Genomic DNA, 13,015 nt, shown 5'->3' with positions numbered 1-13,015 from the left:
ACCATCTCTATACCTACACGCTAGAGTGCCCCACTTCTTAATTGCCCTAAATGCTAGGGCTCAGTTCTTAATTTTTTCAAATTTCTTTTTACACTTATCATCTAGATGATCTCATGGCTTTAAATATTCTCTAAATGCTGATGTCTCCTAAGTTTCCATGCCCAGCCTGCACCTTTCTTCTAAATTCCAGATTCATGTATCTTTCTTCTTGATATTTCCATGTGTTAATAGGCATCCCGAAAGTAACATCTCCAAAGCTGAATTTCTTATCTCCCACCACACCCAGCCTGCCCCTCCCAGTTTCTCAGGCCCCAAATGCTGGGAGTCACTCTTGGCTCCCCTTTCTCTCACTCCCTCCATCAGCTGACTCAACAAATCTGTGTGCCATGCAGACACCTCACCCTGCCACTGCTGTCACTTTTCCCAAGTCACGATTGTCTCACTTGTAGTATTTTACTAGACAACCCCTCTTGCTCCCCTACAATCTATTCTCAAAACAGAAGCTAAAGTGAGCCTTTAAAAACAGAAGTCGATAAACAACAGGGTCCTATTGTAGAGCACCCGGAACTATATTCAGTACCCTGGGATAAACCACAGTGGAAAAGAATATGAAAAAGAATGTATACATACATGTATAACTGAGTCACTTTGCTGTACAGCAGAAACTAACACAACATCGTGAATAAGCTATACTTCAATAAATTATCAATAAAAAGAAACAGAAGTCAAATCATGTTTCTTCTCTGCTTAAAACCTACCAATAGCTCCCATCTCAGTAAAAGCCAAAATTCTTACATTGCCCTTGAAATCCAGTTTGGACTTAAGCCGCTGAAGGCCACAATTTGGCATCCTCTTACCTCTGATCTCATTTCCTACTTTCCCCTCCGACTCTCCTTTCAGTTCTTAGAATGTGGTTCAGTTCTTAGAATGTCTCCTGTCTCAGAATGACTTCTGCCCTGGTCTCTGCCTGGGATGCCCTTCTCCCAGGGAAAGGACATTTCTTGCTCTCTCACCTCCTTCACATCTTTGCTCAGTTTACTTTTCAGGGCCCCTCCCCCCTGTCCTATTGAAACAGAAATCCCTTTCCCTATCCTCAGCACTCCCTAATTAATTCCCTCACTGCTTCATTTTTTCCCATATTTATTCTACCTGGTACAGTATATATTTTATTTATTACTATTTTCTGTCTCCTCTTCCTAAGAACAAGGATTTTTTCTTGCTTTGCTCAGCAGCTGGCACATAGTCAGTACACAGTATTTTTGATGTGTGAATGCTGTTTATGATGCACTTATATTCTCTGCCTCAATGTTCTTTAATTAATTTTTGGCTGCGTTGGGTCTTCATTGCTGCACGTGGACTTCTTCTCTAGTTGTGGTGAGCGGGGGCTACTCTTCATTGCTGTGCGTGGGCTTCTCATTGCTGTGGCTTCTCTTGTTGGGAGCATGGGCTCTAGGCACACGGGCTTCAGTAGTTGTGGTGCATGGGCTCAGTAGTTGTGGCTTGCAGGCTCTAGAGCACAGGCTCAGTAGTTGTGGTGCACAGGCTTAGCTGCTCCACAGCATGTGAGATCTTCCAGGACCAGGGATTGAACCCGTGTCCCCTGCATTGGCAGGTGGATTCTTAACCCCTGTGCCACCAGGGAAGTCCTGCCTCAGTGTTTAAGTGTCACTAGCTTCATGGGTGTTTGGGTATGTATCACTGAGGAAGGTGAAGCTAATTGAATAGACAGACTGTCCACTCACTCAGACTGTTGTAAGGGAGCCAAAAGCACAGATGGGAATTCTGGAGGTTCAGGTCTCAGTTGCAGCCTTGGTCCCAATCAGCCATGTGACGTTGGGAAATCATTTTTCCTTTCGGGTCCTCTATTTACTCATCTGCCAAAAGGAGATTATTGCTTTACATGGCCTCACAGGATTTTAGAGAAAGCAAAGTTAAAGATGAAGTGTTGAGTAGGAAACGGTGTGTCTTATTAATTTCTCTATTACAGACAAAGATATACTTACCTGGCATTTTATACTTTTTAAGAGCAATGAGGAGACCTGGAATCAAACCCCAGTGTTCTTTTAGGGACCTTGGAAGATTCAGGTTTGCTGTGTTAAGCCCTCAGACATCAGTAATTTGAGAGTGAAAGCTCTTGGTGTCAGCCTGTTTTTTCTCCTGTGAATCCTCCCTCTTACATGTAAATTGTTGATTTTCAGCACCCTTGTCCAAACCAGTGACTAGTCAGTGCCCATGGGTGCCCAGCTCCCGTGGAAGTTTGTTTGCTGATCACTTGTGTTTATGTGTGGTTGGTGAGCTTTCCCTCGGCCCATCTGTAACCCAGAAGCTTGGTTTCCTCACTTGTAAAATGTGGTTAGTAATCACTTGCTGTTTATTTTGATGGATTCAATGACATAGCAGTAATTTACATAAAGCAGTAGTACAATGCCTGGCATATCTTAAAGCCGCCAAAATGCTTCCTATAAATGGAGAATGCATTGAGCTGCCCCTGCTAGGGTCACTTTCTAAGACAGTTCTTTCACCATGTTACTACTCCTAGTTGAGGACCTGAAACAGTGTGGATTTCTCTGTTTTCAAAATATTCCCCATCCTACTGAAAGCAGGGTCTCAAAGACATATTTGTACACTTATGTTCATAGCAGCATTATTCACAGTAGCCAAAAGGTACAAGTAACCCAAGGGTCCATTGTGGAATATATATATATGTATACCTCATACATATACATACACACAATGGAATATTATTTAGCCTTAAATAGGAGGGAAATCCTGACACTTGCTTCAACCTGGAAGAACCTTGAGGACATTATGCTCAGTGAAATAAGCCAGTCACAAAAGGACCATGATTCCAGTTACACGAGGAACCTGAATAGTCAAATTTATAGAGACCGAAAGTAGAAGGGTGGTTGCCAGGGGCTGGGAGGAGGCGGAATGTTTAATGGGTAAAGAATTCCAGTTTCCTACAGTGAAAAGAGTTCTGAAGATGGTTGCACAGCTATGTGAATGTACTTAACTGTACACTTAAAAATGGTTATGTGCACTTTGCCACAATCAAATATTTAAAATTCCCCATCCTATTTATTGAACCTTACTTTTCACTTGTCCTTTTTTTCTTTCTTTCCCCATTTCAGTTAGACTGCTCTCTTCATTGTACTCCCAGTATGATATCCACTTCCTCTTGAGCCCTTGCTCCACGCAATCTTCTCTGGAATGCTCTTTCATCATCACCCATTCATTTTCAAAAGGCCGCTTGTGCTTTCGCCCCAAAGATGTCCCCTTTTCTAGATCCAACCGGGAGCCACATCCTCCTTGTCATCGCTACTCCTTCAGACTACAGTCCGCTGCCTTCCCTGCACTCCACAGAGGAGTCTACACGGGGCTTTGTTTTAGCTGGGTGTCTCCAACCACAACATCTAAGCCTCCGACTATCAGGTGTAGGATCTCACAGGTCCCTCAACACACGACACCCCCCACTAGCAGGAACTCCGATACAAGAATCGAGACGGAGGGAAGCCAATTCACACTTTAAGAGTGTTTTCCACGGAGCAGTGTGTAATCTCACGAAAGCTTTCAACGTCAAATTACTCGCGAGCGCAGGGGCCAAAGGCGGAACGACTGTGGGGCCTCCGGGGTCCTCAAAAGGAGTCCTGTAACTTGCACAGCTTTTAACCCTCCGAAACACTCCCATACGTCTTCCAAGAGCAACGCGACGGCGGGACACAAGCAGCCTCATCTGTGCAGCTGCTAGAAGAAGAAAGTCTCAAGGGTCTCCGAGGCCTCCACGGAGCTGGCTCGGCTTCAAAAATGGAAAAGAACCGTTAAAAAGATGCGCTTCCCGCTCCAGCACCCGCGCCTCCTCGAGAGTGGAAGGGGGAGCCGAGGTACGGGAAGTCGCAGGGCACAATTTCCTTCGCCCCGGATGCCCGGCCGGAGGGCGACGCGCGTAACCCAGAAGTGAAAGGCCGGTTCCTTCAGGTATTAGACACCCCCCGCCACAACCGGAGGAAGTTCCGGCCGGACGACTTTTACCCAGGCTTTCTTGGTTCCTCCTGAGCTCTACGCTCCCTGCTTTCTGGTGCCCTACTGCCATGGCCGCTTAGATCCGACCCTCCCCGCCTTGCCTGAGTTTTGCCTCAACTTCTCGGGGTGGGGGGCCCAACTCCATTCTGGCCCCCCTTTCCTTAAAGAACTTTTCCCTACGGGTCCCCATCAGGGCCAATTGACGTTCTCCACGGAGGCAAAAGCTCCTGGAACTTGCAGGTCCCGAAGCCCGGCGCAGCCAGTGCAGCGCCTGCGCGGGGGCGTTACCATAGAAAAGCAGGCGCCTCTCTGGTCTCGGTTTACACTCTCTATGGTCTAGCCGGGTCGTGGCGGTAAGGGGAAAGAAGAGAGACCGCACTGCGCAGGCGCCCTGGGCTTCTAAAAATTTTTTTTTTTTTTTTTTTTTTTTTTTTTTTTTTTTTTTTTCCTCCCCCAACTCAGCCATTGACGTCAAGAGTTACCTCTGCCATTAAATAGTTACACCTTTGCATTTTCCTATTCTTTAGCTTGGCATGTTATTGGCCTTCAGAGAGTGTTTATTTTTACTAATTTTGAATTGAATTATATCATCATTTAGAATCTGGATAACACTTCAATGTTTTGAAAACATTTCATATTTTAAAAAATTTTATTCTTATAAAAACCATATGAGTTAACCCTTACAGGTTAGGTGCCCCCTTTTTCTGGCAAGGAAAAACGAGGCTCTGATGTGTGAATTGACTTAGCCCGAAGTCACACAGTTCTTAGCGGTGGAGCCAAGACTCGTTCCCAGGTCTCTGACTTTGTCCAGTGCTTTTGCCACTGTACTCTGGTGATGGGATATTTGGGGTAGAGGGAGGGAGCAGGTTTAGAAGAAATTCTCTCAGTCACACCATTGTTTTCCTCCTCATTACCCCTGGTTTTCAGGTAATGAGAAGCACTTCCTCCTTCTCTGAGAGCAACAGCTGAATTGTGTAAGAGTTTCACAATGTCGTTTATAACGAGAGCCGCAGGTCTTTTGCAGGTATAACTTTTCATCTTTTATCTAAGCTTCTCCTTTCCTGTATCTGAAGACCTGCAGGAAACGTGTGTGAGGAGAGAGGCGAGGAGGGAGGCAGCTGGGTGGTGGGCTTCTAAAAATTTTTTTTTTTTTTTTTTTTTTTTTTTTTTTTTTTTTAATCCCCGCACCAAGCGCTTAATCTCATTGGGGTGGAGGAGAAGGCGGCGGCCGTCTGGTCTGCATGGGCTACAGGAGCGTCTAACACGGCTGTAAGTCCCCGGTTAGGGCGAGGAGGTGTAGACCCCAGCTCTTCCAGGCCCCAGCCCCCCTCGCAGTGGTGGGCGCCGAGGCTGGGTGGGGGCGAGGTCCAGCGCTGTCATCCGCTCTTGGGTGCACTTTGGGGGGAGGGGGCGGCCCTTAGGTGGGAGCCGGGCGGGGAGCGGGAGGGGAGGGCTGTCTATCCAGCCCGCAGGTCGCTGATCCCAGGCTGCTTTGCAGAGGGAGGGGGGCGGCTGTGGGGTGAGTCCGGCTTTGTGTGTCCCCCTCTCTTCTCCTCTCCCGGACCCCACCCCGGGCCCCCTTCCCGACCCGAGTCTCCCAGGCCGGGTGGGCGAAGCCGCGTTTGAAAAGAGCGGGGCTCGCGAGGGGCGGGGGCGAAGCGGAGAAACCCACCACAACTATAGTCACGGGCGAGTGATGGGTGTGGAGGAAGATCCGGGGGGAACGAAACGGGTCCAGGCGGGCCAGACAAAGCCGAGCGCTGGCCGGGCCGAATGCGCAGGGAGCCCGCGGTCCCTGGGCCCGCAGCGAGCTTCTTCGGAGGCTGGCAAAGCGGACAAGTGCTGAGTTAAGCCTTGTGCAGCCTCCTCAACTTGCCTTTGTTGTTCTTCGGTATTGGTAGGGACGCTCTGACGGAGAGGAGTGTGTGCTCTTGCACGTTAGCCTGGTTGGCTACAATGGAGCTAATCGCATTTTGCTTTCCCGTTTTCCGAGCCGCTCGGATGAGTCTGGGGTTTTCCAGAGTCTCACTTATTACATAATTTTTTTTAAAATACTTGTTTTTACTCCAAAAATTAAAAACAAAAATTAGATGGAGCCTTGAAGCGTGTTTTGTTGCATCTGGGTGAGTTTCTCTGTCTTGGGGTTCGTTCATTAACTGCTGGCCATCCGTAGAACCTGTGAGCTCTTTAAACATGGTACTTTGATTTGTAGATGTGGCGTCCAGAGCTTTAGATTCTCTAGTCCTTTGGGAGGCAGTGATGCAGAAGAATCAGAAGCGAGAAATAGTTGCCTGCTGCCATGTGCCTTGCACCCTATTCGGGGACCAGAGTCCGGTATAAATGATGGCTTTAGAAATTGTTGCTTTTATTACTATTATTGTGACATTTGCCGTGCCCTTGATATGAGGAATCCTGGACCGTGGGCTCCCTTTGCTCATCCAAAGCAAAGGGAGCAGTGGAGAGTAGTAACATTGCTGCAGAGACCATATAGATAAGAGTTACTGAACATTATTTATCTTCTCCATTTGCTAAGAAAGATTTAAATTTTGGTGAGCTGTTTGTTTATCCATTTTTGTAAGATTGTGTAATTGCACCTGTTTTGGCAATTGTTACTCAGATCTCAGTTTCTATAATTCATAGTTTATCAGCTAACGTGTAGCAGTTTCAGATTTCTAAAGTTTTAATTTTTGTTGAGGAGTTTTCAGCCGTAGTTTTATATTCTCCCAGCTAAGGTTAAGCGGAGTCAGAAATCCTTTGAAGAGACTGTTGGTGGTGGAGGTGTCATATATTTTATATCCATGTCACAATTTAAGCGGTAGTAAGTAGGGAAAAGGCCTTCACACCTTAAATCAGTGTTAGAACTGAAAACCTTGATCTCCTGGTGTGCCAGGAATTTGGCCACAGACTCAACTTTACATAAAAGAGGTAGGCATTTTTTTGTACTAACAGGAGGCAAAAATCTGAAGCTTGGTTTTTTATGCTTCAGTAACTACTGCGATAGAATCTCTTAAGTGTAGTTCAGATGATGGGAACTTGCTTTTTATAGAGCAAGATTTCAGATCCTTAAAATAGTTTGACAGGGATGTTGAGAAATGAGTGGCCAGAAGACCATTAAGTTTATCATTCAGATGTGTTATATTTTGTTCATTGGTCTGGGATCTTAGATTTTTTTCCTTCAGTCCCTTGTTAATTCTTTTTTTTAGGTGGATTAATCTCACAGTTCATAAATTGGGTGAGATAGTTTTTTGGACCTGAGACATAAATTAATTTTTTCAGACTCCATTTATTCTTAACAGTCTTCTACTTATAAAGTTGTAGCTTTTTAGATTGGTAGATAGTACTTTTTATTTCATAGTACTGTTGGTAAATGTTATAATCGTTTAAGGGATCGTAAATGTTAGGCTCAGAGCTGAGTTTTGATAAGAGTTTTGATAACTGCAAGTATGGTTGTCAAATAGTGTAAAGAATAGACAGTAGCAGAAACTAACAAATGTTTAAAGACAGAATCACTGATGATTCAGTCTTTGGTTCGTGAAATGTAATTTAAGAAAGTAAACTAAGCTTTCTTTACCCAGTGCAACCAGGTCGGCATCCATAAAGAGTGTGTGTGTTTGGCTGACTGACCTCTGAAAGCCTTTTCTTTTTAGCACCAGAATTTCCCGAGTGTTTCTAGCCGGGTCTTCGTCACACCAGGGCTTTCCCGCCTCCCTTATGCTCAGACCATTACTGCCATGCTGAATGCATTTCTTCCCCAGATTCTTACGGCAGCCGCAGTCCACTTCCCCACAAGGATCCCTAAAGAGGTAGCTCAGATGTGTTCAAAGGGCAGCATTGCTTCCATAACACCTTTGTTTACTTTTCTCTTGTTTCTTGCCTGGAATTCTCCTGCCTCCTTGCTGGTCCCTGTGGTATCAATTATCTGCCTCCTTGGAAGATTCACTCTGGTGATTTACTTTTCTCTAGATCCTTGAGGGTTCTGGGAGTTTGTAGAACACTTTGTGCTAGCTCTGTGCTTAGATGACTGCACTGGTGTAACTAGTCACTGTAGAATGTGTGAAGGAATAAAGGAATGTATCGTAACTTAGAGTAACAGAATTTGAGCCTTGGAAGAGCTCTTAGAGGTCCCATAGTCCCACATCCTGCCTTTTATCTAGGATATTTTTGGTCTTTAGCCACAAACTGCAGGCACGCTTTCCTGTCTCTGGACAGGTCTTAGTTGCTAGAAAGGTATTTTAGACTGTCTCCAAAACTGCCCCTCCCCTTTTACCTGTTGATCTTAGTTGTACCTCCGGAAGCAACATGAATCACGTCTGTTTCTTTTCTATGAAAGAGCCTTTCATTTCCCAGGACAGTCATGAGGCCTTCTCTAGATTTATTGATTAATTTAGTAAACGCTTTCTTTAGTTAGATACCAGGGTATAACTGTACCACGAGGGTACAGCTGAAAAGACATACCCGGTCCCTGTACTTCAAGGGCTTACTCACCATCTAATAGAGAAGACAGACAAAACGGTTACGAATTGGTGCTGGCAATGCTGAAGTATGTAAACAGCCCTTAGACCCTTTGTCCCCTCATGATTTAACCTGATTTCACCACGCTCTCTTGAGACAACTTGGTTTTGTTAGGGTCCTTTAAATGCGATGTTTGAAATAAAGCAGAATTTATTTATACTGACCAGAGTATACAGTTACTGCTGTATGTTAGGAAACTGTATCAAGGATTTTCAAACTTTGTTGTGCTTTCTGGCTCTGCCACTTACTAGCCCTGTGACTTTGGGCCATGGGACAGTGAAATCATCTCTTTGTGTTTCAGTGATTAGCTCTATAAAGGGAGGGTGGAGGGAGGGCAATGTTAATAGTAGTGTCTACTTATAGGACTGTGTGAGGATCAAGTGAGATAATATATGTAAGATGCTGAGAACAGTGACTGGTGTATACTGAGTGGGTATATGGAATTCCTGTCATGTATGCATGGTGGCAGTTAATATTAATAACAACGTAATAATAATAGCAGTAATCAGGTCACCAGAATCACTTGGAGAGCTTCTTAAAATACAAATGGCCTGGTCTTATTTATCCCCAGCCACCCAGAGATTTTGGTCAGTTCAGTCTGCGTGGGGTCTGGGCAGCCATAGTTTTTATTTATTTATTTTTTTGTTTATTTATTTATTTATGGCTGCGTTGGGTCTTTGTCGCTACACGCAGGCTTTCTCTAGTTGCGGCGAGCGGGGGCTACTCTTCGTTGCGGTGGCTTCTCTTGTTGCGGAGCATGGGCTCTAGGTGCACAGGCTTCAGTAGTTGTGGCTTGCGGGCTCTAGGCGTGCAGGCTCACTAGTTGTGGTGCACGGGCTTAGTTGCTCCGTGGCGTGTGGGATCTTCCCAGACCAGGGCTCGAACCCGTGTCCCCTGCATTGGCAGGCGGATTCTTAACCAGTGTGCCACCAGGGAAGCCTGTGGGCAGCCATAGTTTTAACAATCCCCAGGTAATTCTTAAAAACCCAGCTTGCGAATCCTGCATTCTTTATTAATTTTGTCAGTGATTACATTTGCTTTTACGAATTAAAAAAAATGACCAAGAAGTAGACGAATAGATTCTCCTGAAAGATTTGAACATCCGGATAAAGGGACAGGCCTGGCCCCAGACCCTGGGTCCCTTGGGTGGCATATCCGCTTATTATTGGTTTGGAGTGTACCTCCTAAACACGGTTACCCTTGTTTGTAGCTGCATGTGTATGAACGTCTTTATAATACTAATAGCCAGATTCAAGGGAACAAACCCTGGATTTTCAAAGCACTTGTACATTCATAATCTTTGTTTCCTTCAAAATCCTGTGAGGTAGGCAGAGAAGATACCATCATTATCCTATCAATTTACAGATGAGAACCCAAGACCTGCAAGTTAAATCCCAGTACATGATAGAACTAGGATGGGAACTGGGCCTTCTGTTTCTCGCCTAATGTTGTTTTCATGTAAATTGTCTCCTAGCTACATGAGTTTGTTACCTTATATTGAAGTTGTGGTTCGAAGTCCTCTGATCTTTTGCCATGTGAATAGCTGCCAAACCAGATTTCCTCCTTTCTTTTAGTGTGTTTATACTTGCTTTTTAAAAAATGTAAATTTAAGTTTAATAGTTACCATATCTGGGGGCTGCAGGTGGTGGTGGGATGAATTGGGAGATTGGGATTGATATTTATACACTAATATGTATAAAATAGGTAACTAATAAGAACTTGCTGTATAAAAAAAATAAAATAAAATTCAAATAAAATAAAATAGTTACCATATCTGTTAAGGTTTATTTTTTTCTGGAAAAAAGCCTAGAACTGGCCTCATGGCCATCTTGTTACCATGGCACATTTGGGTGCGTTTATCTTCGTTCAGGATAGCTGAGGTCGGTGAATCCACTTTCCAGCTCTCTAGAATGGTTGTCCAGTTAACTTTCCAAGCAGAATCAGTTAAATTTACTTAGAGTCCTATTACAGTGATACGGCAATAATACAAAAAGTTGAGAGACCAGAGGGGGAAAACCCATGCCAAGCTGTCCTAACACAAGGTCTTGTCTTTTCATTTATTTTTAAACATTCATGTGACTCACTTTTTTAAAAATTAAAATTTTTTTCTATTTTATATTTTTTGGTTGCGTTGGGTCTTTGTTGCTGCTCGTGGGCTTTTCTCTAGTTGCAGTGAGTGGGGGCTGCTCTTCGTTGTGGTGCATGGGCTTCTCACTGTGGTGGCTTCTCTTGTTGTGGAGCACGGGCTCTAGGCCCGTGGGCTTCAGTAGTTGTGGCTCATGGGCTCTAGAGCGCAGGCTCAGTAGTTGTGGCGCAGGGGCTTAGTTGCTCCGCGGCATGTGGGATCCTCCTGGACCAGGGCTCGAGCCCGTGTCCCCTGCATTGGCAGGTGGATTCTTAACCACAGCTCCACCAGGGAAGTCCTTTTTTTTGTATTTATTGAGGTAGAATTGACATACAACAGTATATTAGTTCCCAGGTTTGCAACGTAATGATTCAATATTTTTGTATATTGTGAAGTCATCACTGCAGTAAGTCAAGATCCATCACCCTACAGAGTTATAGAATTTTTTCCTTGTGATGAGAACTTCTAAGATCTACTCTCTTAGCACCTTTCAAATATGCAGCACAGTACTATAACTGTGGTCATCATGCTGTGCATTATAACCCCAGGACTTATTTATTTATAACTGGAAGTTTGTACCTTTTGATGCCCTTCGCCCATCCCCCCACCCCCACAAGGTTTTTGCTTAATGCGTCACCCTTTAAAGCTGTCCATATGTCCATGCTTTTTAGTAAGTAATTTTAGGTCTTGCGTGTTTTTTGAATAGTTTCCGTGTAATGACATAGTACACATCATTTAAATTTTTAATAGCTTTGTCGTATTTGAGTTGATATGGCAAATTTTGGTAAACTGGGATCCTTGACAGGCACGTTATCTTTTATTGTTTTTGATATTGTATATACTACAACCGTGGCTTTTTTTTTTTTTTCATGTAGTTTGCTGCTTTTGTGTTGTTTCCTTCAGATCAATTTTAAGAAGTGAGAATATTGGGTGACTTTTGATACATATTGCCTGATTGCTGACCAAAAAGTTGAACAAGGTAATAATTTCCTAAGCAATTTAAGGGTGTTTGACAAAAATTTTACCAACTTCTGGTAATATGATTTAAGTCATTTTTTTTTTTTTTGTTCTTTTTGTTCCTGTGAGAGGTGCAGAACATGCAGGTTGAATTGGATGTCACCTGCAGGTGATCTCTCTGCATTGCCAAAGCTAGTGTGTTTTTGACGGGTATGGAGGAAAACGCAGGTCTTACTTTGTGGGGCGGACTGGTCTGTTTGCCAACATCAGAAGGTAGTCTTGTAACATCTCCGTGCCTTCCCTTTTCAACTGTTTCTTTACACAGTTGTGCTCAAGGGCCCTGCCTGAAATATTTAGCAATCAGAGTGTCTGGCGGTGGGGATGAGGCATCTGTGTCTAACAGATTTCCCAAGTGATTTTGAGGCCACCAGCGTTGGAGAGCTGCCTCAGGTCCACCTCCAAGCTGATTTCCTGCTCCGCTTCTCCACAGAGCAAGTCTCTCCTGCTGGTAAAGGCAGGGCTCTGTTGTGAACAGAGGCCTGTTGTACAGAGAGAGTGAATTGTGTAGCCGCGCCCTTCCTAACGTGGAGTAGTTGGGTTCATTCTGTGAACAATAAGCCAGTCTTTCTAAGAGTTTGAACTGCATAGAAACAGCTCCTTCTCTGAAGTCTGCGTTTTATTTAAGTTCTGGTAAGTCATAGAATTCTCCAGATCCAAGCCATGTCCTGCTCAGCCTTTGGTTGCCTCTGGGGTGGCAAACAGACCACTCGTCCCAATAGCAACAGCCGTCATAGACTGAACACCCACCATCTGCCAGGCACTAGGCTGGGTGCTGTAGGAGTACTTTTGTCAGGTCTTATGTCAACGTTTAAAGGTAGATGCTGTTTTCCTTTCATAACAAGAGGAAGCTGAAGCTTCGTTAGAGCACTTGAGTAATGTGTCCATGGTCACACGGCTGCAGAGTAGCAGAGTTTGCCTCTTGGATTCCTCACCTTCCTTTCCACTTATCTCTGTTTTTTTCCAGCACAGGTTATTCTTCCTGCATGGAAGGTCACTGGGCTGCCTTGTGGGAAAGTCTGCTTCCAGCATCTGACAGCATCTGGAGAGGCCTCTTCACTGGTCAGGAAGGATGTAGAGATGCAAGCTTCCCACTAAGGTTTCCATGAGGGTTAGTCAGATCTGGGGGCCTACAGTCCATTTTGGATTTGAGTCCCTGATTTGAAATCTACCCTTGGGCAATCCAGACTCCTAAAGACTTTATAGAAACTTTTTTTTTCTTTTTATTGTAGTAAAATATATATAATATAAAATATGCCATTGTAACCATTTTTAAGTATATAATTCAGTGGCATTAATGATATTCACATTGGGTAACAGTCACCACAATCTGCTTCCAACTCT

The 13,015-nt window shown here is 44.4% G+C and overlaps 1 protein-coding gene across 1 annotated transcript in view; it reads left to right on the top strand.

The window, feature by feature from the left end:
• Positions 1-5,184: 5,184 nt before the first annotated feature.
• The window catches only part of CLASP1 (cytoplasmic linker associated protein 1), a 275,021-nt gene continuing 267,190 nt past the window's right edge, over positions 5,185-13,015 (top strand). The window contains exon 1 of the mRNA XM_007456358.1: positions 5,185-5,289. The gene's annotated coding sequence lies outside the window, so the exon portion shown is untranslated. The remainder of the gene's footprint in view (positions 5,290-13,015) is intronic.

The sequence above is a fragment of the Lipotes vexillifer genome, unplaced genomic scaffold (assembly GCF_000442215.2).
Source record: "Lipotes vexillifer unplaced genomic scaffold, Lipotes_vexillifer_v1.1 scaffold3, whole genome shotgun sequence".
In the NCBI taxonomy this organism is placed as follows: Eukaryota; Metazoa; Chordata; class Mammalia; order Artiodactyla; family Lipotidae; genus Lipotes; species Lipotes vexillifer.
The sequence above is the reverse complement of the archived record's forward strand: the minus strand, read 5'-3'. Positions and strand labels throughout refer to the sequence as shown.